Here is a 24,442-nt window from a genome sequence, read left to right on the forward strand (position 1 = left end):
AATAGCTTCTTGCCAAAGATACCAGAGCTGCCAGCACATCATGAGCAAGTTAGCTGGCCTGGATGACTGCATAAAGGAAATATATAAAAGCTATTTAAGGAGTGAAAATGGACCCCCTCAAATATACCACTATGCTATAACTTAGTCTCAGCATTATATCTTAAATTAGTGATGGAAAGAAGATTTGAAACAGAAAATTTTAGCAATATCCATGGGAAATAGACACTGCCTTTATAACTATGACATTGGAAGAAAAGTTCCATTAATTTATCAGTGATTGTAGATAAATGCAATTTACACCTTTTGCAAAATAAGCTGGTGATTTCCAAACTCGAGTCTAGCTAAAATGCTCAGAGTTCCAAATACTATCTATGGTAAAAAGTCGTTCTGAGAACATGTATTTTAAGACTTACATGATTATCTATAATGGCCATAAATAATACTGTAACTATGTATCCGTCACTGGGTTCTTGTCAGTATATTAAAGAAGTGTCCATTGGAAATAACTAGAGTGGTGATAAGTTTTGTTTAGCTTCTTGCATCAGCAGATATACAATATTATCTTGATTTTTCCACATATCTCCTTAGCTATTACTATTTTATACAAATAAAGAAGTATCCCTGCCCTGAAATAAATGATATCTTAATAATGATAATAAATCACCTGGCTTCTTTATTTAAAAAAATATGCAAGAAAATGACATACTGCTTAAGAACACATCCACAAGAAATATGAAGACATTCATGGAAGGATACCCACCAAACTCAACATACTGGGAAGGAATTGATTTAGTGTGGATAAGCAAAATACTGCCACAAAAAAGTAATAATTTATCATTTCATAACCTAGGCAGTAGATATATAATATTTATTTTATTAATTTTTATCTTTCTGTTTATCACAAATATTTAGTAATAAAAATAGAATAAAACCCCATGTTTAAATTGTTTTCTTTTACAATTGTGACCTCATTCTTGCTTCTTGTGTCACTATAGAGATGTCTGAAGTTAATTTAAGTCTTTTTCCTTTGTGAATATCTGTTCTGTTTACAAGCTTTTGGAATATTCTAGAAATTGTTAATATTCTTAAATTTAACTATAGTGTGTTTAGATATAAATGTTTCTTTATTCACCCTATTTGATACCCTAAGAATCTTTACAACATGGTTTCATTACCCTTGTTTTAGTTCTGAAAAATTGTGAATGATTATTTTCTCAACAGTTTCCTCTCCACGCAATATTTTCCACTCCATTGTCTTTTAATATTTAGATTTGATGTGTCAACCTCTAAATTTCACTTAACTTTTATAATTTTTCTTTCTTAATTCTCCCTAATTCTTTTCATGAATTTCTTAACCTGATCTCATTTATTCATTTTCAGATGTAATTATTATTTTTTTAATTATTATCTTTTTCTACTCATTTTCCACTTTGTGTTTCTTTCTAATGGCTTGCTTTTTCTTCATTTTATCCTATCATGTATCAGAGGATAGTATTTTTATATTCAATTCTTAATCTACTGATTTCATTAAGTCTGATTCATCTAGTCTGACTTGCTCATTCTATTAATAACTCTCCTATTTCATGACTCTGCCCCACAGTGTCTGGCTCCTTTTGCCAGCACACCTTCCCTGGGCGTATCCAGTATCTTGCTGGTAATGTGTGGAGAGCAGAGCAGCACATGTCGCTCCTGGCTTGGTTAAAGGTGGGTGGACTATACTGCAGGGCAGTGGCTAAAGAGCCATAGTCTGGGTTTAACCCTCTCTCCTTTGCCCTCCCTATTTGCTGTCCACCAACAGGTGGCACTGCCTCTCAGGGGGCATTCCCCCCAACCCCCAGGAGACAATGACACAGCTCACAGCTCCCTCCCAGAGACTTCCTCCCTTGGTGTGGTTATTTAGAGCTGGGGAGAATGGGCTTAGGGGGATGGGAAGGACGAGGAGATGGGAAGGGAAGGGAAGGGGCTTGTTCAGAGGCTCAGCCTGCATTGTCTTGAGCCTCTCTGATGTCACCCTGCTGACCCCAGTGGCCCTAGGCAGACACAGCTGATTTTCTGTCAAAACTGAGGGGCAATGGCCCTGTATGCAGGCCAGCATGGCACTGTGAGAAAGGAGGATGACTCACAAGCTCTTCCCCTCAGCCAGTTGCCATGCTATGTGTGCGAACCTTCTCTGCCCTGCTGGCTGTTGCCCTCCACACCAGCACAGAGTCCCTCTCTCTGCCGGCTGTTTTCTATCAGTCTTGCTTTAGTTCTTCAGACCCATGCTTTTTGCTTTTTCTGCATCATTTTGGGGGTTGAACTGGAAGCAGGAGGAAGGTAGGAAGACTTCAAATTCTGATCAAGATCCAAACAATGGCAAGCAAAATAAGTTGGACTTGGCACTCCTTGCACTCAGTTTATTTGCTAAAACTCATGAAAAGGCAATGCAAAGGATTCATGCAAGTTGGAAAGGAAAGAGCTCCACAGGGCCTCTCTAGTTCCTTGTGGGAAAGTACCCTAAGTCTAGTCAGCTGAACGGTAGAAGAGAGTGCAGTCCAGCCAGAGCAGCCCCGAGCCAGGGCTCACTGACTTTTACCATTACCTCAGACAAGGATCTACCCATATATGAAAATCCCTTGCTGCACATGTGCTGTTTTATTGCTCCACCGGCCTATAGCAGTTATCTGCAGGCTATGAACTATTTCTATAGCGGCAAGAACCCTAATTCTTTTACTTCATCTTTTTCATATCTGCTTTATTTACCAACCATTCAAGATCAGAAGCCCTGTTTATTGTTTTTGTATCTTTGACAGTTTACACACTGTTAGTGATTAATAAACATTTGTTTTGCTTTTTTGGTTGTTGTTGTTCTTTATGAGTGAATGGAGGGAAGTGTAATTGGTTAACCTTATATGTGTTAAAAAGTTAAAATCTTGCTGGGCGCGGTGGCTCACGCCTGTAATCCTAGCCTTCTGGGAGGCCAAGGCGGGTGGATGCCTCGAGGTCAGGAGTTCGAGACCAGCTTGAGCGAGACCTCGTCTCTACTAAAAATAGAAATAAATTATCTGGACAACTAAAAATATATATATAGAAAAAATTAGCCGGGCATGGTGGCACATGCCTGTAGTCCCAGCTACTCGGGAGGCTGAGGCAGTAGGATCGCTTCAGCCCAGGAGTTTGAGGTTGCTGTGAGCTAGGCTGATGCCACGGCACTCACTCTAGCCCAGGCAACAAAGTGAGGCTCTGTCTCAAAAAAAAAAAAAAAAAAAATCTCAGTTCACAAATGAGACAACACCTGTAAAGCCGTCACTACTGAGGTGTCCATCTCCGCAGGAATCTCACTCTACAGTTAGGAAGGAGAGGTGTTTCACAAAGCCAAAGGGGAATCTGGAGGTCCCATGCAATTTAGAATCACAGGGGGAATCAATCAGAGAAAGTTTAGACTAGTTGTTAGGGTTCTATGCAAAAATGTAAGGGAAAGGAAGAGTTAAGTTTGTTCAGGTCAGTTAATATAATTGCAGGAGATTAGTAAATTGATTGTAGAAAAAAGCAAACTACTGTAACATAGCATAGCATAGCATAACCTAATCCTGCCCCAGCAACATCTGAGGTGACCCCTGACCTCTCTTTTATCAGGAGCTGGGTAACCAATGAGTGGGCAGATCTCTCACCTAGAAAAGGTGAGAGCAGAACCAAAAACATCAAAGAAACTGTTGAGCCTGCTTTGATGTACTGTCCTATTCCCAACCATTTCTTCTACAAGCCTCCAGATGTTTGGGATGATGAAGCAGCTATCCTCAATAATGTCTGCAGGATAGGTTAAGACAACCTTTTCCTCTAATCACAAGGTAGATAAGAAAGTATTTTCCATGCAGTATTAGAAAGTTTTTCAATCTCCAAAATTCTGTGTCTACATTCAAATTTAATGATGCTATTAACTAAAGTTGCTTTGTGTTTGAGAGTTGTTTTTAAAGCACACATAAAAAATAAATTAAATGATGGGTATATACAATCAAGTAAAGGGTCATTACCCTCATTTGAAGAGCCAATATGCACAATTAATGGGGATTTCTTAGTTTAAAAATATTTTTAAAGAGCAAGACTAAATTACCGAGGGAAAAATGAAAAGTTAATGAGTTGCTTTTGACTTGTGCTGGGCTCGATGGTTTTACAATCTTTTGAGGTCATCTTTAGAAACAAGATACTCATGTGTCCAAGGTGCTAAGCCCATCCGCTTATTCTTGGGGTTGTAATTAACTTCCGTGCTGGTTTGATTAACACTGGCATTTGTTTTTCCTAGTGGAAAGCAGACTCTGTAGGAAAGAGCCTAACTGAGTCATTTTTTCTTAGCAGGCTTGATAATTACAGGACTTTTTCCTATGTGGTATCAAACTTCTTTTGTATGGACTTTGAAATACATGACTTTGTTAGTTGTAAGGAGTTACAGAAAATGTCTGATTTTAAAGATTTCTTCACAAAAGAACAAGGGGGCACTTCTACTATGTTTCTAGGAAAGAGGCATAAGCCTCTTTGGTTCATATTCAGTTTATTACATTATAATGTTAAAATAACTAGTATATTTTATACTTTCAATGTCCACCTGGATAACTTACGCAACACAGTGATTTCTTAGTTCCTTAACCTACCTTCCCGGTCCTACCCTCTCCATTCCAGCCACATGTTCTAACAGTCCTGCCCTGGGCATTATCATTTAACTGTGCTCTGCTGCCAAGACCACCAGAACAAGTCCTCTACTTTATGACCACAGTGACCCCTCCTTCCAGCTAGAGAGGCATGATCAGTGCTTCTAGGGTGAGCTAGAGAGGACAGGACATTTAAAAGGTCATTTTAGTGATAGAAAAGAAAATAAATGAGATTCTGTATCAAAGCGGTAGTGATGAGAAGGTGAAAGGTGAGAGTAAGCATTATGATGTAGGCAGAAGAGACAGAACTTGGTCGAAGAGCAAATATGAAAACTGAAGAAAAGCAGTATATTGGTGTTCTATTGCTATATAACAAGCTACCACAAGCTTAGGGGGTTCAAACAACACATACTTATAATCTCATTGTTTCTTCAGGTCAGAAGTTTGGGCACAGCTTCACTGAGTACGCTGCTAAAGGTTTCACAAAGTTGAAATGAGTTGCATTCCCTCCTGGAGGCTTGACTAGGGAAGGATTTACTTCCAAGCTTCCTCAGATTGTTGGTAAGATTCATCTCTTTGCAGCTGTAAAATTCATGGCAACTTGCTTCTCCAAAGCCAGCAAGGGAGAGGGTATCCGCTGTTTTTCCTGTGTCTCATTTTAGAAAAGGGTTAGACCCTCTTTTAAAGGGCTCACATGATTTAAGTCAGGCCAACCCAGGATAATCTCCTCTTTTATTACTCAAAATTAACTGATTAAGGATCTTATTACATCTAAGCAATCTCTTCACTTTTGCCACATTCTACTGGTTAGAAGTGAGTCAAAGTTTCCACCCGCACTCAAAGGAAGGGGTGTATTTCATGGGGCAAGAATCACAGGAGTCATTTTAGAATTCTGCCTATACAGCAAGAAATAAAGCACAGGGCTAAATACGGATCCTGGATGAATGGGGAAATACAGGTACTAATGAAATGAGAACAAAATTAATATATAGAAGAGTTTGGTAAAACAGATGTTCATACTTTTATTGAGATGCCAAAAATGTAGGAAGAGTTGCCCAGAGGAATTGAAAATATAAAATGGAACAGAAGATGAAGTCCTAATTAGAAATATTGATTTATCCACAGAGGTTACATATTAAAGTCATCATATTGGTACCTCATTAAAGAATAGAATAAAGAAAAGAAAGAATCTTGGTGGTGGGTAGGGGGGTGGAATAGAAGTCAGCAAAGAAAAGGGAAAGCAATTAGAAATCTAAAGTAGATTAAATACCATGCTGTGTTTGAATAAAAATGACAAGAAATACAGGAGAAAAATGGGAGAAAGCCTGCAGTTAGACAGAATGCAAGCGAGTTTTAGACTTAAGTGTGCAGAAAGATTCCTGGTGGAACTTCTTAAAGATGCAGATTTCCAGGCCTCATTAGTGTTTCTACAACGAGGGCCATTAATCTACTTTGTTGCCAAGCACGTCAGGTGGTATCTAGTCAACATTTTCAGAAATACTGTTCCAAGGATTGGTAAAATAGGATCAGCATAAAATGAAAGGATAAAGCCTTCTTAGAGAGTGCATAATAAAGTTGTATTCTACATAACCCCCACAAGAGACATCAAGGGATTTTGAAAAATTCAGATTCTTGGACTCTGTTTCAGATCTACTGACTCTGAATATGCAGTTTAATAAACTTCACAGGAGATTTTTATGCCCAGCAATTTTGAGAGACCAAAATGGATCTGTGAGCTGGTACAGATTCAACTGCTATTTTTCCAGTGAAAGGTAAGTACAGAAATTGAAAATGTACATTCAGAAAGTTTTATAGCAATTCAACATTGCTTTGACATCCAAGTGCATGATCAGTGGTCTCATGTCATTGTGCAGAGAGTAGATCAGACCAGTGTTGTAATACTCACATATCGTCTTATGTGGCACAGTATTACAATGTATGACATTTTAAGGTTAATTCATCTACTAAATCTATAAAATATGAGAAAGCATATAAAATATGAGAAAAATAATTATTTATATTTTTGTTATTTTATCATAATTTTAATTTATAATCAAGTTTGTTTTAAAGGTTAAGGTTCAACATTGTTAAATAATTTAGAAAGATAAAAGTTATATTTGTTATTAACCCTAACTTACAGAAGGTAAGAAATAAGCTTCATTGGACTTTTTTGTCAAGATATATCTTTTCTAAATGCAGCTGTAACAACAAACCATGTGATAAAAATAGAAATAATTCAACGAAGTGAAGATCAACAAAATTTATAATAGTTTTATCACAAAGCATATATAATTCCTTGTATATTGAATTTGGTTTTGTAGCCATATTTATGGTAAAGTGCTAAACCCAAAGTATATTAGTTCAGGAATTTACTGGCTAGTGAAGTGTGAAAACATTAAGGAAATATATGAAAAATATAAATAAATTAAAAGCAACAGAATTTTTTGAAAAAGCATTGAATTCAAAAGAAGTAGATATTTAGTAATTTATATCTAAACATTAGAATTTGAAGACTTCTTATAGAGTAGAATTTCGTTTTGCTAAGAATAAAAATCTACATTAATTCCTAAGTTATAATTAAAAGACTGTATCAAAGATGTTTCCTTAAAATACTGGGTGTATCTGTGGCAAAGAAAGTAGCTCAGTAGCACTTTCCAATAATACCATAGCTCAAAAAGTGAGAACTGGCTACTGATAAGAAGGGCAGATACGCAGATCAAATAAAGCTAGTGACCTACTTTTAAATGCAATACATTGAATGCATAGATATTGCTAATATGACAATTCTTTTAATGTAACTGTAATTCAAACATGATATTGATATGAAGGAAGATTTTCTTTTTTTTTTCCAACCTCATAATCAAACAAAACTAGCTATGAAATGTATAAAAGTAAAACCATGAAAAATCAATCAGCAAATGTGGTTTGGAGTTTGAATTTTGTGCAGAAGTATGCTCTGATGGCACATTGGACAGGTGCAAGAACAGGGAAACATTCTGAGGTTATTGACCAGATTTCAAGCTTAAGCCAAAGGTGTAAATCAACGCAGAGCTTGCATCATCATGATGGTCTTACTCACATCAATAGGCTAAGTAAGAAAAATTACATGATCATAACAATAGATGCAGAAAGAGCATTCTACAAACGCCAACACCCATTCATGATAAAAACTCTCAGTAAATTAGAAATAGAGGGAAATTCCTCAAGTTGATAAAGAATACCTACAAAAACCCTATAGCTAACATCGTACTTAATGGTGAGAAACTTGAAGCTTTTCCACTAAGATCAGGAACAAGGCAAGGATATCCCCTCTCACTACTGCTTTTCAATGTTCTAATAGAAGTCCTAACTAATGAAATAAGATAAGAAAAGGAAACAAAATTATATAGATTTGAAAGAAAAAATAAAATTGTCTTCATCTTTTCAACAATTGAGGATGGAAAAATTGGACATGCACATGTTAAAAAAATGAATCTAAACACAGATCTTTATCACAAAAATTTCCTCAAAATGGATCACAGACCTAAATGTAAAATAAAAAATTATAAAACTCATAGAAGATAGCATAGGAGAAAATCTAGATGCTATTGAGTTGGGCAATGATTTTTTAGATATGACATCAAAGGCATGATCCATCAAAGAAAGAATTGATAAGCTGGACTTCATTAAAATTAAAACTTTCTGTTCTGCAAAAGACACTGTCAAGAGAATGAAAAGACAGGACTTTTGCAAAAGACATATCTGATAAAGGACTACTATCTGAAAGCTACAAAGAACTCTTAAAACTTAACAATAAGAAATAAGCAACTGGATTAAAAATTAAGCCAAAGACCTTAAGAGACAACTCACCAAAGAAGACATACAGAGGGCAAATAAGCACATGAAGAGATGCTTCACATTATATGTCATCAGGGAAATAAAAATTTCAGCAACAATGAAATACCAGTATACACCTGTTAAGATGCCCAAAATCCAAAACACTAAAAACACCACATGCTGGTGAGGATATGGAGCAACAGGAACATTTATTTGTTGCTAGTGGGAATAAAAAATGGCACAGTTACTTTGGAAGACAGTTTGGCAGTTTCTTACAAATCTAAACATACTCTTAACACACTATGCAGCAAGTATGCTCCTTGGTATTTACTCAAAGGAGCTGAAAGCTTATGTTCACAAGAAAACCTGCACACAGATGTTTATAGTACCTTTATGCATCATTGCCAAAATTTGGAAGCAAACAAGATGTACTTCAGTAGGTGAATGGAGAAATAAACTGTGGTACATTCAGGCAATGGCATATTATTCAGAGGTAAAAAGAAATGAGCTATCAAACCATAAAAAGACATGGAAGAAACTTAAACGCATATTATTGAGTGACAAAAGGCAATCTGAAAAGGCTACATACTGGATAATTCCAAATATATGACATTTTGGAAATGTCAAAACTGTGGAGACAGTAAAAAGATGAGTAATTGCCGGAAGCTGAGAAGGGGGAAATGACTAAATTGGGCATAGAGGATTTTTATGTCAATAACACTACTTTCTATGGTAATATAATGGGGAATACATGTCATTATATGTTCTTCCAAATCAATTGAATATACAGCACCCAGAGTGAACCCCAAGAGACACTTTGGACTTTGGGTGATAATGATGGGTGAATGTAGGTTCATCAGTTGTAACAAGTGTACCACTCTGGTAGGAGATGTTGATAAAAGGGAAGTCCATGCATGTGTGGGGTCAGAGGATATATGAGAAATCTCTGTACCTTCTGCTCAATATTTCTATGAACTGAAAACTTCTCTAAAAAAATAAAGCAAATTTTTTAAAAAAGTATTAAAAAGTATTTAAAAAGACAGTATGAGAAAAATTTTAGCTGAACTAAACAGAAGGCTTGGTGTCACAGTGAAAATTATAACTATGTAAAGGCTGTGTTCAATTTGAGATTACTCTGTATTATTTTAAGTTGATGACAAAATTTTTTCTTATTGCATGGTAAGCCATGATTAAGGAGAAAAGTCTGTTGAAAATGTTTGAACTGAATGCATCTTCAAGATAAAAAAAAAAACAGTTTGGTACTGGCTTTCTAAAGATGTGATTTTACAACCAGGCTTTCTTATTTGTCTGATAAATTTGATATTTTTAATTATCGTAATACTTGCATTCAAGGAAAAAATGAAACATATATTTTTATGATATATAAGATCAAAAGGAAAATTTGAAATTTTGACTCTTGAAAGAACAAAATTTCTATAGGTTGTTATGACATGTTCCATGGTTTAGCAACAGTTACATTGAAAACAGTGATTATTTGGTATTGCTCATCTCTGAAAAGTTATCACCAAACACTCATGCATTTGACAGACCATTATGAATTTTAGCTTTCATCAAAAGATGAACACATAGAAATTTACATACATGAGAAATTCATGGCTCTGGAATCTACTTCTTTCCTCTTAGTATAACTTAAATTTGAATATAACTTAATAGGATAAATTGTTAGAATTAGCTACTGATGAAAGATTGAAGATAACTTTTGAAAAAAGAACATCATTTACTTCATTTTGGATTAAAGTTAAAAACTAATATCCTAAACTTGCTGAAATTACTTTAAACCTCTTCTCCCATTACTGCCAATGTACATTTGTCAGACTGGTTTCCCTGTTATAAATGTCATCAAAGGGTAGCAGAAACAATTTAGATATGCATTGGTTGCTACAAATACACGGCTATCAATACACTCTAGATTAACAGACAAGAAACAAACTTGTTTTCACCCTAAAAACTTTAAAAATTTATATTTGTGGTGTTTATTCAAAATGAACATATAGGTGTTTAATATGGGGAGTTTCTTTTTTCACTCAAAACTTTTTGGTCTTATGATTGATTATGATTGTAGAATATTACATAATTATGAGTAAAATGGCTATATTGGTTACTTACAGGCCATTATCAATGCACTATGTGTGATTTTTATAATCCTTTTATCTTACTTTGTTTTAATTATAGTCATTGAAATGAAATTTTGTCTATTTAATCTTACAACAAAAAAATTTTTTATTTAGTATAGGTTTGTTTTTTGTTTTTAATTCTCAAATAATTCATGTTTATTGTATTTTAATAAAGTATCAGTTGGCAGCAGGTTGGGAAGAAAAAACTGGTCCTTCACAGATATTACTACTTTCAGAAGCACTGTTCTAGAGTATGAATAAGAACTTGTAGAAGAAGCTAAAACATAGAGACAATAGTACAGATGAGAGACAGAGAGTCAGATGAAATTGAACAGACTTCCAGGAGAATAATGGAAAGGAAATAGTTGGAAGAGAAGAAGGGTAGAGTCACAAAGTGGAAGCTTAGAATTCATCATCTTCTGTCTAGTCATTTCCAAGGAATTTCAAGTCTCAAAGTAATATTATCCGAAAGGAATGATATGGGAGAGTTATAATGGAGACCATCGATGCTGAAGGTGAAGCTAGTTTGGTAGATGACAGCAATATGGACAATAGAGTCTAAGAAATAATCCCTGCAAGTCATAAAAACCAAATAATAAATAAAATGCTAAATATGAAAGAGAATTTGAAGCTAGCAGATCATATCAAGAATGAGGAGAGAAAAACAACTACCAGATATCATCAACTTAAAGGGAAAATGAATTGTTAAGTGGTGATGGTAGTAGAATATGGTCTGGAAAAGACAGCAAGGAATAAAGACTAGGCTGCTTCTTCCTTGTGCCCTGAGTAGGAAAAATAGAAAAGAATTTGCTTCCAATGGAACATTATCTGATGAAAATGGCACCTCTAGGAGAAAGTTGTGCTTCCATTTCAAGGAATTGAAGCAGCACTAGAAGGAAAATACACAAGTTAAAGAAGTTTGTGCTAAAAGTAATGTTTGTACCTCACATGGGGGTAAAGCGGAAGAAACGATCCAAAATTATAAAGTAGGTGTGTTGGGGGATGTTGGGTAAGTTGCATCAGCATCAATTTCATGTATACTGAAGGATGGTTTCCTAACACAAATAGGTGAACTATATGCATAAAAATATTGGAGTTCAGAGGAGTTAAAAAATTATGGGAAGAGATGCTGAAGAGAGAGATGAGTAATAAAAATTTCATTATAAGTGAATTTTGTGCTACTAAGTGGCCTGTAGTAGACTGAACAATGGCCCCCAAAGATGTCCATATACTAATGCCCAGAACCTATGAATACATAATCTACATAGCAAAAGTGAATTTTCTGTGGCTAAATTAAGAATTTTGAGATAAGAAAATTAGCCTTGATTATCCAGATGGGACCACTGTAATCACAAGGGTGCTTGCAAGAGGAGGAGGAATAGGAATCAGAGATATGCTGATGAAAACAGATGTCAGAGTGATGCAATTGCTGGCGTTAAATATAGGGGCATGGGGTAAACCAAGGAATCCAAGCAATTGGCCTCTAGAAAATGGAAAAGGTAAGAAAAATGATTCTTCCTCAAAGGCTCTGGAAGAAATGTGCTTCTGCCAACATATTGACTTTTAACCCAGTGAAATCCATTTCAGACTGTTCACCTCCAAGACTATAAGATAATGTGTACTGTTTAAGCCAGTAAATTAGTGGTAATTTGTTACAGAAACAATAGGAAACTAGCACATGGCCTTTATACTTTAATTAAAAAGTTTAGTTATAATGATAAAACCACAACCCACCTTGTACAAACACACAAGAAACACACATGTACAAATACATACAACACACACACACACACAGATTGCAAAATCTTGCATTGCAACCAAGATGTGAGTTAATACAAAAAATAAACTATTTTACTTACTGATTTTCTCTGAATTTTCAAGTTTTGTATAAAGTTGATACATTAAAAAGTGTCTATATATCTATAATAAAAAATAATCAATGGATGAATGCAAAACAAATATAATCAATCTCCTAATTTTAAAGAAAGGTAAAATTATGATACTTAAAATTATTATTTAAAAGAAAAACATTCCAAGGGTTATCAATTCAATATAACACCACAAAAAATTCATAAGGACATAATTCTTAAAAATAAAAATGGGCAAGAGTCGGTACTGAGAACTTTGAAACCTCTTAGAAATGTACTGATTTGAAAAAAATTAGCAGGAATGTTATTCCTAAGAGGCTTTACACAAACATCTGTTTATACAAGCCTTGGTGTACAGCAATAAAAGCCTCCGTTGTCCCAAGGCAAGGCCCTAGGAAATGCTCACCAACAGTTGGATCATTACGCATGTACTGTGTTCTCCTCTCTGCCCTAAGGAAGTTAAACAGCAACCCAGTACTTTTTTATTTACATGCTTATTAAAGTCACACAGGTAAAACGTTGCTGAATGTGTTTTCAGAACACGTTTTATTTTAGTGCTTTCAAATGTTTTGAAGATAATTGTGAGAGGAATGAAAAAAATATAGGAGCTCAGTCTGAGAATAAAAATCTGTTTTGGCATTTTAATGTCTAAAGACTTGAGAACTGCCAAATGTTTGCTAATCAAGAAGCAGTAGAAATTCACAATCAGTCCCCAAAATATAAAACAATTCTATTCACTGTAAAAATATGTTTACTGCATTTACTTACCGGCTGTTTAGCACAACTGTTTTTTGTCCCAAAGTGGAAAAGCTGGCAATCCTTTAATTTCCAAAGTGCTCATAGAGTGCAGCTGTAGATATACAAGGCATTTGTTAATGGCGTATCAAGGTATCATTTGCTTCCCCTTTTGTCAGATACCGCCTTTATTTGAAGTCAACAGAAGCTCTTTCCCTTTTCCCTCTGGCACCATTTGTAGTTATTTTCTCAGAAAATGCACAAGGCATCGAGATATGGACTGATTTTGTTTTGAACGCTTTCAGATGCAATGTTGACTATTTTTTTTGTTGGTAACTATATTTTTTGCTTTCTAATGTTCCATAATCTTCAAAAACAGCCAAGAGAATTGCATTTGGGATTCATCAACATTAAAATATCTGCTACCCAGAGTAAAATTCCAGTGATAAATACAGTTTTTAGCAGCTCAAAGAGCACACCTTGCACTTGAAGGAAATTCATCGTCCTTTTTAAAAAACAATTTCTTTAGTTGAACCATAGCCTCGCCTCCCTTATTGGATTCCAAATTTCCTTTTGAAGTATGAATCTTAAGAGGCAGTGAACTAGCCCTTGCTGATATAATCTTAGCCTCTCAAACAATGTATATTGATAGGAGAAAAAGATTATCTTCCTTTCATGTATAGGAACAATGACTCCAAGAATCAGTAAAATTATTCTGTTGCCCATAAAACTAAATCAAGATTACAGCTGCCTTGACTCTTCCTTTGGAATATAAATGTTCAGTGTATTGAACAGACAAAGAAAAATAGTAAAAAAAAAGCAAATATGTTGGGCTGTCCCAATATTCAGTAGCTTTGTGTACAAAAATACTTTGGAAAAGAAGGAAATGATAAAAGCATTTTAAGGGTTAAGTCTATAAATGAACTAATGGGTGGTATGTCCTCGAACATATGAATCAGGGGTATCACCATGTTACCTGGGATTCAGCCTGCCAGCCCAGCAGGTGCTAACTAAAGAAATACTTAGAGTTTCTTCCAATGAGAGGTCCTTACTCAGAAACTCAACAGTTCTGGCTTCTACCAACTTGACACCCTTTCACTCACAATGTTGCTACCACCTCTTCTTAAAAGACTTCAAGGAAACCACCAAAATAACCATTATAGAGGTTTTAGGGATTGTTACCTAGAGTATCAGATTCATCCAAAAGAGTTCATATATCTGATGAGTAATATTCCTCTGAGTAAAACAGGAAGTTTAAGAGGATGTTTGATGAAATAGGTATTTTGGGTACTTATTTTTAAGGCCACTTTAAACTTCAGAATAACCCTCTAAGGGAAATAAAACTCCTATTAAGGACTTAATTAAGTTAAAAAGAACTCTAACAGGAAAACATAAAAGCCACACTGCTGCTGCTGACTCCAGGCATTGAGACTTATAAAAGAATATTTCAGAAACAGAGATAGGGCTGGAGCATTCTGAGATGTACGTATTTAAATTTCTGCTTCCACATTGTATTTTCAAGCCATTATGTGGGTGCCAGACTAAAGATTCTAGAACACACGGGAGCGTTAATCATCAACAACATGCTCTGAATATTAGTTTCCATCACGTTGTTTCTTACAGGCCTAGAAGCTTTGTCATTCTTTTAGGTCCTGGTGTTGGGAGGTGATGAGATATATCAGGTCAGCCCTGACAGATCAGGAAGGAAGAAGTTTCAAAACTAAGTGGAGTGTAAGTTTACATGGTTTAAGGAATAGATACCATCCAAAAAACACATATAAAGTCAACAACCCCTTAAACTTCTGGCCTCATTTTCCCCCTAATTTTCCTTAAACATGATCAACAAAGCAAATTTTGAAAGATTGATGGCATCTCGAAGAACCAAATTTTAACAGAAACCAAACTCAGCCTCCACAGTGTGTGTCTGTGTATGTGAAAAGAGGGGATGTGGAGGAAAACAGAGGGGCGGGATGTGAACTCTTGTGATAAGAACTAGACACCTGAGGTGCTCCATCGTTTAGCCTTCTAACTGACAGATCAAATGAGAAACTGTTTTGCTCTGTTTCAGAACTGATTGACATTTTAATTATTCTACAACTGGAAGTGTTAATCACACCAGAGAATGAGGGGATAATTCCCAGCTGGTAAAATTTCACACAATAGCTTGGCAGGCACCAACATGCAGATAGTTTAAATCATTTGTTAAAGAAAAAAAATCAATATTTAAAATCCCTTCACAAATTAAACCAGCAACAGTAGATCTATACTTAAAGATCTCCTTAGCTAGGATCTGCACTTCTTATTTTTGATCCTCAGAGTCAAAACACTATGAATCTGAGAAAATTACAAATTTAAGTATAATTTGAATAGCGTCACATGACTAAAAGAATTGTGATAATTGAATGTAGTTTTGTTTATAAAATGTAAACTTTATTGTTGTTCAAATTCTTTTGCATTTTTAATATAAGCTTCTCTCAGAAAATTTATATTGTGTTGTACTGATTAAAAGTCTCAAAAGACATGTTTTATTTGGAGAAATATTTTTGTAAGTTAGTTCTTCACGTACTTGTCTGATTGTAAGAATCACCTACAGTGTTATTTCAAACTCTCAGAATTTCTGATTTGATAGCTCTGGAATCGAATTATCAAAAAGGACTCAGAGTGATACTTAAAATCAGACAAGTTTGGAAAGTACTGGAATGCATATTTAGATTTTTTAATTAAATTTTATTTAGCTCTATTGGTGTATATAGAAAATATCTATTTTTCTTTCAAGTACTAAAACATAGGACTACCAAAATTAATTACAAAACTTCTGCCTATCTGCTCAGGTGATGAAAAATAAACTTGAAATTTTTTCTAGAAAACAAATTCTAATAAATATTCTAGTCTTGACATTTGCTTTTGACAATAAAGTGTTTTTCAGGTTTTAACTTAGTTGTAAATCCTGAAAATGTGAAGTGCTTTCCTTTTAACGGGACAACCTCCAATTTTCAAGAGAAAACACATTCTAAGAGGAATACTGCTAACTTAGATATTAACATTTTTCCTTTAGAGCAAGTCTTTCTCTAGATTTTCATTAATCTGTATGAAAGAGTCAAGTTTTGAAAATCATTATAGATATCTTTTTAATTCATTTGAAATGCACAGCAATAGTTATATGTTGGTATCCCTGATTAATTAGGAAACGTCTTCAAGGAAAGGGCTGAGCTGCCCAAAGTTTAATTCTATATAGAGTGTTACCGTGTGCCAGGTTTTATTGTAACCAAAAAAAGCAACTTTGAGAGAGCCATTATTATTATTTTCATTATTATTATTCCCACTTTACAAATGAGGAGACTGAAGGTTAAAGAAAATAAATAACTTATCCAAGGCTACATATTTATTAAGTTATTGAGTAGCAGATCTAGGACTTGAGCACACGAAGTCTGCCTCAACAAAACAAAACAAAAAAACAAAACAAAACCTGTGTTCTTTATATTACACTGCTACTTCATCTTTAATCTTTCTCCTTAATATATCGATCAAATGAAAACATCATTAAGTTGGTATCCCTTATCATCTGATAATTTTTTTTTTCCAATTTGGGGGTAAAAATTTAGAAAACTTCACAATTCTCTGACAGGCTGTGGAGAACGGACATGGCAGAGGTTTTCTGGGGCATAAAGCAGCTGCTGCTGCTGCCCAGAAACCTAAGACTATAAGGAGAGATTACTATGTCATTACATAGAACTGACTTTCAGAAATAACAAAAGTTTAGGGAGAATTCTCAAAAAGTCTTCAAGTTGTAACATAAATGAATTTGTCTGAGTTTTTTTTTTTTTTTTTTTTTTTTTTCAGAGATCTCTTAACTAACATGAGGAAGCAGGGACTAGATTTGTGGCGATCTACTTTCTTGAAACCAATCTGCTTCCCATTCCACTCCCATTTTCTCTTTCTCATCCCTTTGCTTCAGCTTTTAGTAATAATAAGGAAGAAGTGGCTTCTTGTTGTCATCTAACTTTTAAAGTGAAAAATTATATATGTATATATACATCATTCTATCTCTAGGACCTGTATTGTTTCATTTCAATACAGAAGTAAGCCCAGACTTACTTTTAGAATAATAACTTTACGAAGAAAACAGTCCTCCATGAGTGTTGTACCTTCTGAATATTTTTTTAAGAAAACATGCCAGCTGACTCTGCTCCAAGGTCATGAAGCTCTAAGGCCCTTGGGTTGATGATTTACAAGTTGATGTCAACATGCTATATCTTTTTATGTCTCAGTTTATAATGCAGTTATGCAGGCCTCTTAAGCTGTAAGGACATCATCATTGACGCTGCAATTTGTGTATATGTTTTATACCTCATTAAATTCTCATCCTTCTAGCACAAAGCCATAAGCTTCTGGCCTAGGCAGCAGTTCAATCTTATAACATAATGAAAAATGTAAAATCAACACAGAAAAAGTTGACTGTTACATTCTTTACCCCCAATCAATCGATTTATTGGTGTGTATGGCTTTATAGTCAAATAAAATGTGTGCATGGCACAATTCAGGTAATTTTCAAAGGCTGAAATTTAGTATCCTGTCAGTAAACATTTCTGTTTCAAAATGAAGCTATATAAATAACATGCAGAACAACAGTATGGGCTGTTTATCTACAAAATGATGAAATTTTAGATTACGTAGTGAATGGATAAATCTGTTAATTGATGCTACTTTCCCACTTCTGTAGTTCATAATTCAGCAAGGCAATTCTTTCTTCTCAATTTTATGATATTATCATGAGGAAATATCTTCTGTGATTCTAGACACTAGTAATTGTTCAGCATTTTCCCTGACCAGGTGATTAATCTTCACCCCTGACTCAGTGCCTCAGACACACAGGGAGGCCGAGAAATATTTGTTGGCTGAAAATAGTGAATTCATTTAACTGAATTAACTGTTACCTAAAATAAAAAGTTACTGGCAAAAGTCTGCAGTAAGAAAGAACAATTATTCTTAAATTTTAAAAATATATATATATATATATATATATAAAAGAAAAGAAAAAAAAATTAAGAGATTCATTAAGTGTCCTTGCATACTTCTATTTACAAAGCTAGTTTTTTATGTTTAAACACACATATGTATTATGTAATTAAAGAAAGATAATCTTGCAAAACATCTATGGAGTATGGATTCTTTATATTAATGAAAAAAGTTTAGTTTTCATAATTAAAAATTTAAAATAACTTTTTTTACAAATACGAATATTGGTATTAATAATATACATATAAAGGAAACTTCATTTTATAATTTCTTGTGAGAAAATATTTTTCTAATCTGCCTACAAGTGAGAAATGTTTGTCCCAGACTCTGACTTCTGAGTTTCTATTGCCAACTGTAGCAATCACTCTTAGAATGTTCACAGTTTACAAAATCTATATTAGGTACAGCTTGTGTATGAATTACCATATACATCAGTCCTAAAAATCTAACATGTCTGTAGAGATTTTTTTTTTTTAATAGACAGGGCCTCACTCTTTCGCCTAGGCTTGGAGTGAAGTGGCATCATCATAGATCACGGTAGCCTCTAACTCCTGAGATCAAGTAATCCTCCCACATTAACCTCCCAAGTAGCTGGGACTACAGGCGTACACCATCACATCTGGCTAATTTTTTTAAAAAATTGTTTTGTAGAGATAGGGTCTCACTATGTTGCCCAGGCTGATCTCAAACTCCTGGCCTCAAGCAATCCTCCTGCCTCAGCCTCCCAAAGGGCTTATCTGACCTTTATCTGCCTCAAGATAATGACTCAATCTTAAGAATGGTTGAGGGAAGAAACAAGTGAAGGAAATTTTCCTTAGGAGCTGAAAAGCCATACTCCACAGGACTCACCCTCAAAGCCATCTTGCTTGGATACACACATCAATTACAGTAAATAGACTATGGGTTAAATAAATAATATAGTATGTCAACAAAATGGTAACATTTGGCAATGTCCACCAAAATTAATGCTGTTGAGGCAGAAATAATTTGATAAAGTTTTATTGGAAACCAAATGTAAGATCAACCCAGGAATTCATGCCAACAAAGTTGGGAATGTTCCAGAGCCTGCTCCAAGTTGGAAGGCTTTTATAGGAAAGTTTAGGAGAAGGAAGGAGAACTCCTTATACACCTGAGTTGTCATTTTTAATTGGAGGGTGCAATACAGAGGTTACAATAATTGGATATAGATTGCAAAATATAGGCTAACATGCCTACATGCAAAACAATCAGGAAAACTTTATGATTCAAAATAAAGTTGCTCTTTCAGTGTCAGTAGGTTATACATTAATTAGTACACCAACAATTTGAAGAGCTCATGATAAAATTCTTTATTCAGGGACAGGATGGCACCATGAATCACAAGACCTTCCCAAGGTGGGTTAATCTGGAAGCCTGTTTACTTTTAAAGTAAACTGTCATATATGACCTGTAGGTTATTGGCAAAGAATAAACCAATGGCACAAAATAAACCAAATCTAATATATTTATCTGAGGCTGATCTTTTGACAAAAGGAGGGAGGGGAAAGAAATTCTATGCAGAGTGGTTCTTCATAAAAAATGCTTTTTGCTCTCTCTTTCTCTTTTTTTTTCTCTTTTTCCTAAGCCAAATTTTTCTAACTAGTTTCAGATAGGGATAAGAGTTAAAGGAGAACACAACTTGACTGTAAATTAAATCTGTGATTCCTTCACAGCCAGGATCAAATCCTCAGTGCTTAGTTTCCAGTGTAATGTCAAGGTCATAGTAGCCAATCAATAGAAACTTTCAAAATTAAAAATGCAATGAGTATCACGATAAGGAATAATTCTATCACCAACAATTTTGGCTTTTTAGGAAGGTTAGTTACATACTGTTAGCACTGAAGAATCAATTACCCATAAATCCTGTGGAATTGATTTCAACAGAATTTCACCAGTATTTCTTTGTAAGAGAAAATTTTAGTTTACATGTCTCATTTATTTCTTGTTTGATAATCTGGAGTATTTTATGAAGGTCACAAAGGCCCAAGAGCAGTTTTTCAAAATACTTGTTTATAAACTATTTATAGCCTTGTTTTTCTTATAAACTAGAATATTCTTTTTCTTATAGTAAGCAGTTATACACATGACATTTTTTTCTGAAAGGGATCTGAACTCTGAACTTACTGTTTATTTTCCTGTTTGCATTAACTGATAAATGAAGAGCGAATATGACACCGAATACAGATACCTACAAGCCATGAGTCTGACAATACTGGATATATGGATCTCAGAAGCAGTCATGACTGAAAGGTAAAACCATTCATTTTGTGATAAGCTGCTGCTATTTATATAGTTATGACATACTCCATTTCATAATGCATGAGTTAATATCCTTTTAAAATCTTGGGTTACATAGAAATAATCACATAAGCAGCAATCATTGTAAATTGAATCAATTCCTAAGGTTAAGGGGGAAAATCAGAGGTCAGATGATAGAAATGTCAATATTTATGATTCTACTGCTTGAAGTTTTTATCTTGGACCATGTGCAAATGAAGTATGAATTATAAACAAGATAGATGTGAGTACTTCGTGTTCTGGATAGAGAATAATGAGTCTCCTGGAATTTATGTTAATAATAAACAAACCGAGGGATTCCACAATAAGCATCTGGCAAAAGTGAGGAGGGAGAAAGAGCTACCCAGGGATATGTTTTATGTCTAAGGCAGAGGCTGGGGCACATATGCTCACTTTTCTACAAAGTGTGTGTGTGATTGCTTGAATATGAATAAGAATGGACTGGTTAGTGGCAGAAGAGAGAGTCCCAGGTTGGGAGGAACTGCTGAGCTGCTGCCCTGGACCTAGTGTCTATGAATACAGTAAAAGTGTGGGGACTGATCTCATAACAAAGCAGAAATTACATTTTCTAGAAATGAAACAAAAGGTCAGAGTAAACCAGAGCAAAATGGATTCAATGCTGAGTCTCCCTGAGAACTGTTACAAATACTTAAGCAGTCTTATGCTGAAGCTAGGATTGGTCCCAGATTCCATAGCAGAACTGACTCCAAAGGTGGGGTGGGTGTGAGGAGGATGGTGTGGGGGAGAAACGGGGTGCAGAATAGGAGTCCAGGGCAGAAAACTACTATTAACTTCACCCTCAACTCCTTTTTTCTTCCTCTTTGAATTTGGTATCAGTTTCTAATAATTAGCACCTCATTTAGATCATGTCTTAATTCTAAAGCTAACAGTACTTAAAATGCCAAGAAAACAACTTAAATGGAGAAAATATCCTTGCAAACTCTGAAGACTTCACTCACATCTCCTATTCTTAGAGGGAGAAAATGACTTGATAGATGACTAAAGAAATGCTAATATTGTGGTGCTATCAAGCACCCTTAGGAAATAAAAAATAAAAGAATAAAAGAAATTTTTTTTAATATGGGGAGAGAGTTTAAAAATCTGGATCCTTCATTCAGTAAATATTTCTTGAGGGCCTAGCATTGTGTTTGGCACTGAAATAGCCTGGTGAGCTAATGAGTCATGGTTCTTGACCTCAGAAAACTCACTCTAGCAGAGAAGGTAAACAAAGAGGCAATTGCAACTATTATGACACAGAAAAGGCAAAGTCCTATAGAAGCACAAATCTCGGCGCCTTGTCTGCAGAGTGCCCTAGTTAGCCAAGGAGATAAAGGAGGTACAGGGATAGGGAAGGGGACAGAGAAGAGTATTTCAGGCTTAAGGAACATTATGTGTGCAGGCCTAGAAGCAAGAGAGCAAATGATACGTTAGAAGAAAAAATTCAGCACAACTACAGCTCAGAGCACCAAACAGGTTGGGCAATTACAGAGGCAAGTGGGACTAAGCCATATTCTAATTTAGGAGCTTTGTAATGACACTTAGTCACCTACATTTTCTAAGGCAAATTCTAACAGTTAAAAGAATTGAGAGTTTATTCTCACCAAACTCCTTCCCTGTCATAAAATTCTTTCTTTAAAGGTTTAAACCCATCTCTCAGTGGTATCTTATGGTCAGCTGTCCTTACTGTCACTACATGGTTGTATGGGCCTTGGTGGGTTGACCTAAGAAGTGGTAGGAATGAGATTCTAGTTGGTGTTGCAATCACATTGGTCCCTAAAGTTCCTATGACAAGATATCTTGTGCCATATACCCCCAAGTTCCACCCATGTCATTTTAACAAGCATCCCCAGTTGATTGTGATGCTGTTATTAGAGGGTCACTTTATGAAGTGACTTACACATTCGAAAAAGGTTACAGGCATTTTATGCTCTTAAAAGGAATGTTTGTTTTTTAGAGATATTGTTTTTTCCATATATTTTATCTGAAATTTAAAAATGTAGATTGAAAGAAGCAAAGAGAGGTTGAATATCCCTTATTCAAAATGTTTGAGACCAGCAATGTTTCTGAGTTCAATTTTCCTTCAAATTTTTGAATATTTGCATATACATAGTGAGTGATATATTTTGGGGATGGGGTCCAAGCCTGAGCATGAAATTCATTTGTTTTGTATATACCTATACACATAACCTGAAGGTAATTTTATATAACATTTTAAGTAATTTTTTCATGAAACAAAGTCTGTGTACATTGAGGCATCAGAAAGCAAAGGTATCACTATCTTAGCCACCCATGTGGACAAGCTATGGTTGTTTGGCTTTGCCATCATTTCAGACTCTGAATTTATATGCCAACAATAAGCAATCATTTTCTTATACTTATTAACACATAAGTATATTCACACATTTAACAGTAAAAAATATGACATGTTATTGATACAGTATAAAAATAGTGTTCAGGGTAACTAAGGAGCATAGTAGCATCACCAGAATGCCTGTATCAGCTGTAAACAACAGCAACAATAGACAACGCAGGCTTTCAGTCTCCACCCATGAGCCTGTTTTGACTAAAAGGTTAGTGTACACTGTATTTTATTTTTGTAATTAAAAAGAAACATCAGAAGTAGTGATAGGACCAGAAAGTGGGTCCTCTAGGGATTAGGAGACATTCTGCTGGATGACTTTTTAAAATGCTTCCTCCAGAGTCATCTGCTTCATTAACAACATTTTTTGTCTTATAAGCCTTTCTCTGATTTTATAAACTGACATAATTTTTTGCCCTGTTTGGAATGCATGGTGTTCTAGTCTTTCTATAAGTCCATCACACATTTCACCATGACATCTATAAGCACTTTTTGTGCAGGGTTAATAATGTCATCTTCATCATTAGTATTATTATGATCACATGTATGTTGTGTGCCTGCATTTTGACTGCAACATAAGGTCAGGTATGGATGGAAGTTTCCACTTGGGGCATCAAAAAGCATCGAATTTTGGAGCATTTTGGATTTTGGATTTTTAGATTAGGGATGCTCAACCTGTACAGGATTATAAGTATTAAAATTTTCTTTCCTAAAAACATTTCCTCTACCCTAAAAATACTTTCCTCTTCAAAAGAAAATTGATTATTTTTTTAGCCATTCAATTTAAGTGATTGGTTTAGGAGTGCCATTAAAATATTTAGCAAACATTTTTAGTAATAATTTTTTAAATATCTGGTTTTACTCCTTTACAAATGTTCTTTTCATGCTACTAAAACACTTAATCCACTCAGAGAATGAATTTCATGTAAAGTTTCATGTCTAAAAACTGAATTTAGTTTTTTACTGGCATTAAACACAACAACATCTACAAGCCATTAACAAGAAATTCTTTTGGAAAGCATCATAGTTTGACTCTACTGAATGATTTTTCACTTGGAAAAAGTCATTCGTAAGTTTCATGATATTTCAAAAGCAGTTATGACTTACATTAATAAGAATAAATTTTATTTTCGTCAATATATTATAAATCAGGTTTTGCAAACTATTTTTCAATCCTTAAGTATATTCTTGAAAATATCTTTAGACATTAAATTTTGCATTACAGTAATTATTTCATCATTGTTATAAAACTTATCATTCTTTTAAAAAGACAGTTTAAAATATCAAAGAAATTCTTTGAAAAAAATTACCCCTCGTGTTACCAGCTGTAAAATAATTCTACATAATGCTATCCAATCATTTTTCACAATAAGACATATTTTACAAAGTTATACAGTGTTTTAAGGGGTACACAGAACAAATTCTGTTTTCCCATATATTTTAATACTAATTTCAGAGCTGTATAGATTACAAATATACATACAAACACATATATACACATTTATATACATATAAATATGTCCCCAGAATATGTTAGAAGTCACATTTCTGAAAGTCTAATATTCAGGTGGCCTG

Source organism: Lemur catta, chromosome 1, assembly GCF_020740605.2.
Source record: "Lemur catta isolate mLemCat1 chromosome 1, mLemCat1.pri, whole genome shotgun sequence".
NCBI classification, from domain to species: domain Eukaryota; kingdom Metazoa; phylum Chordata; class Mammalia; order Primates; family Lemuridae; genus Lemur; species Lemur catta.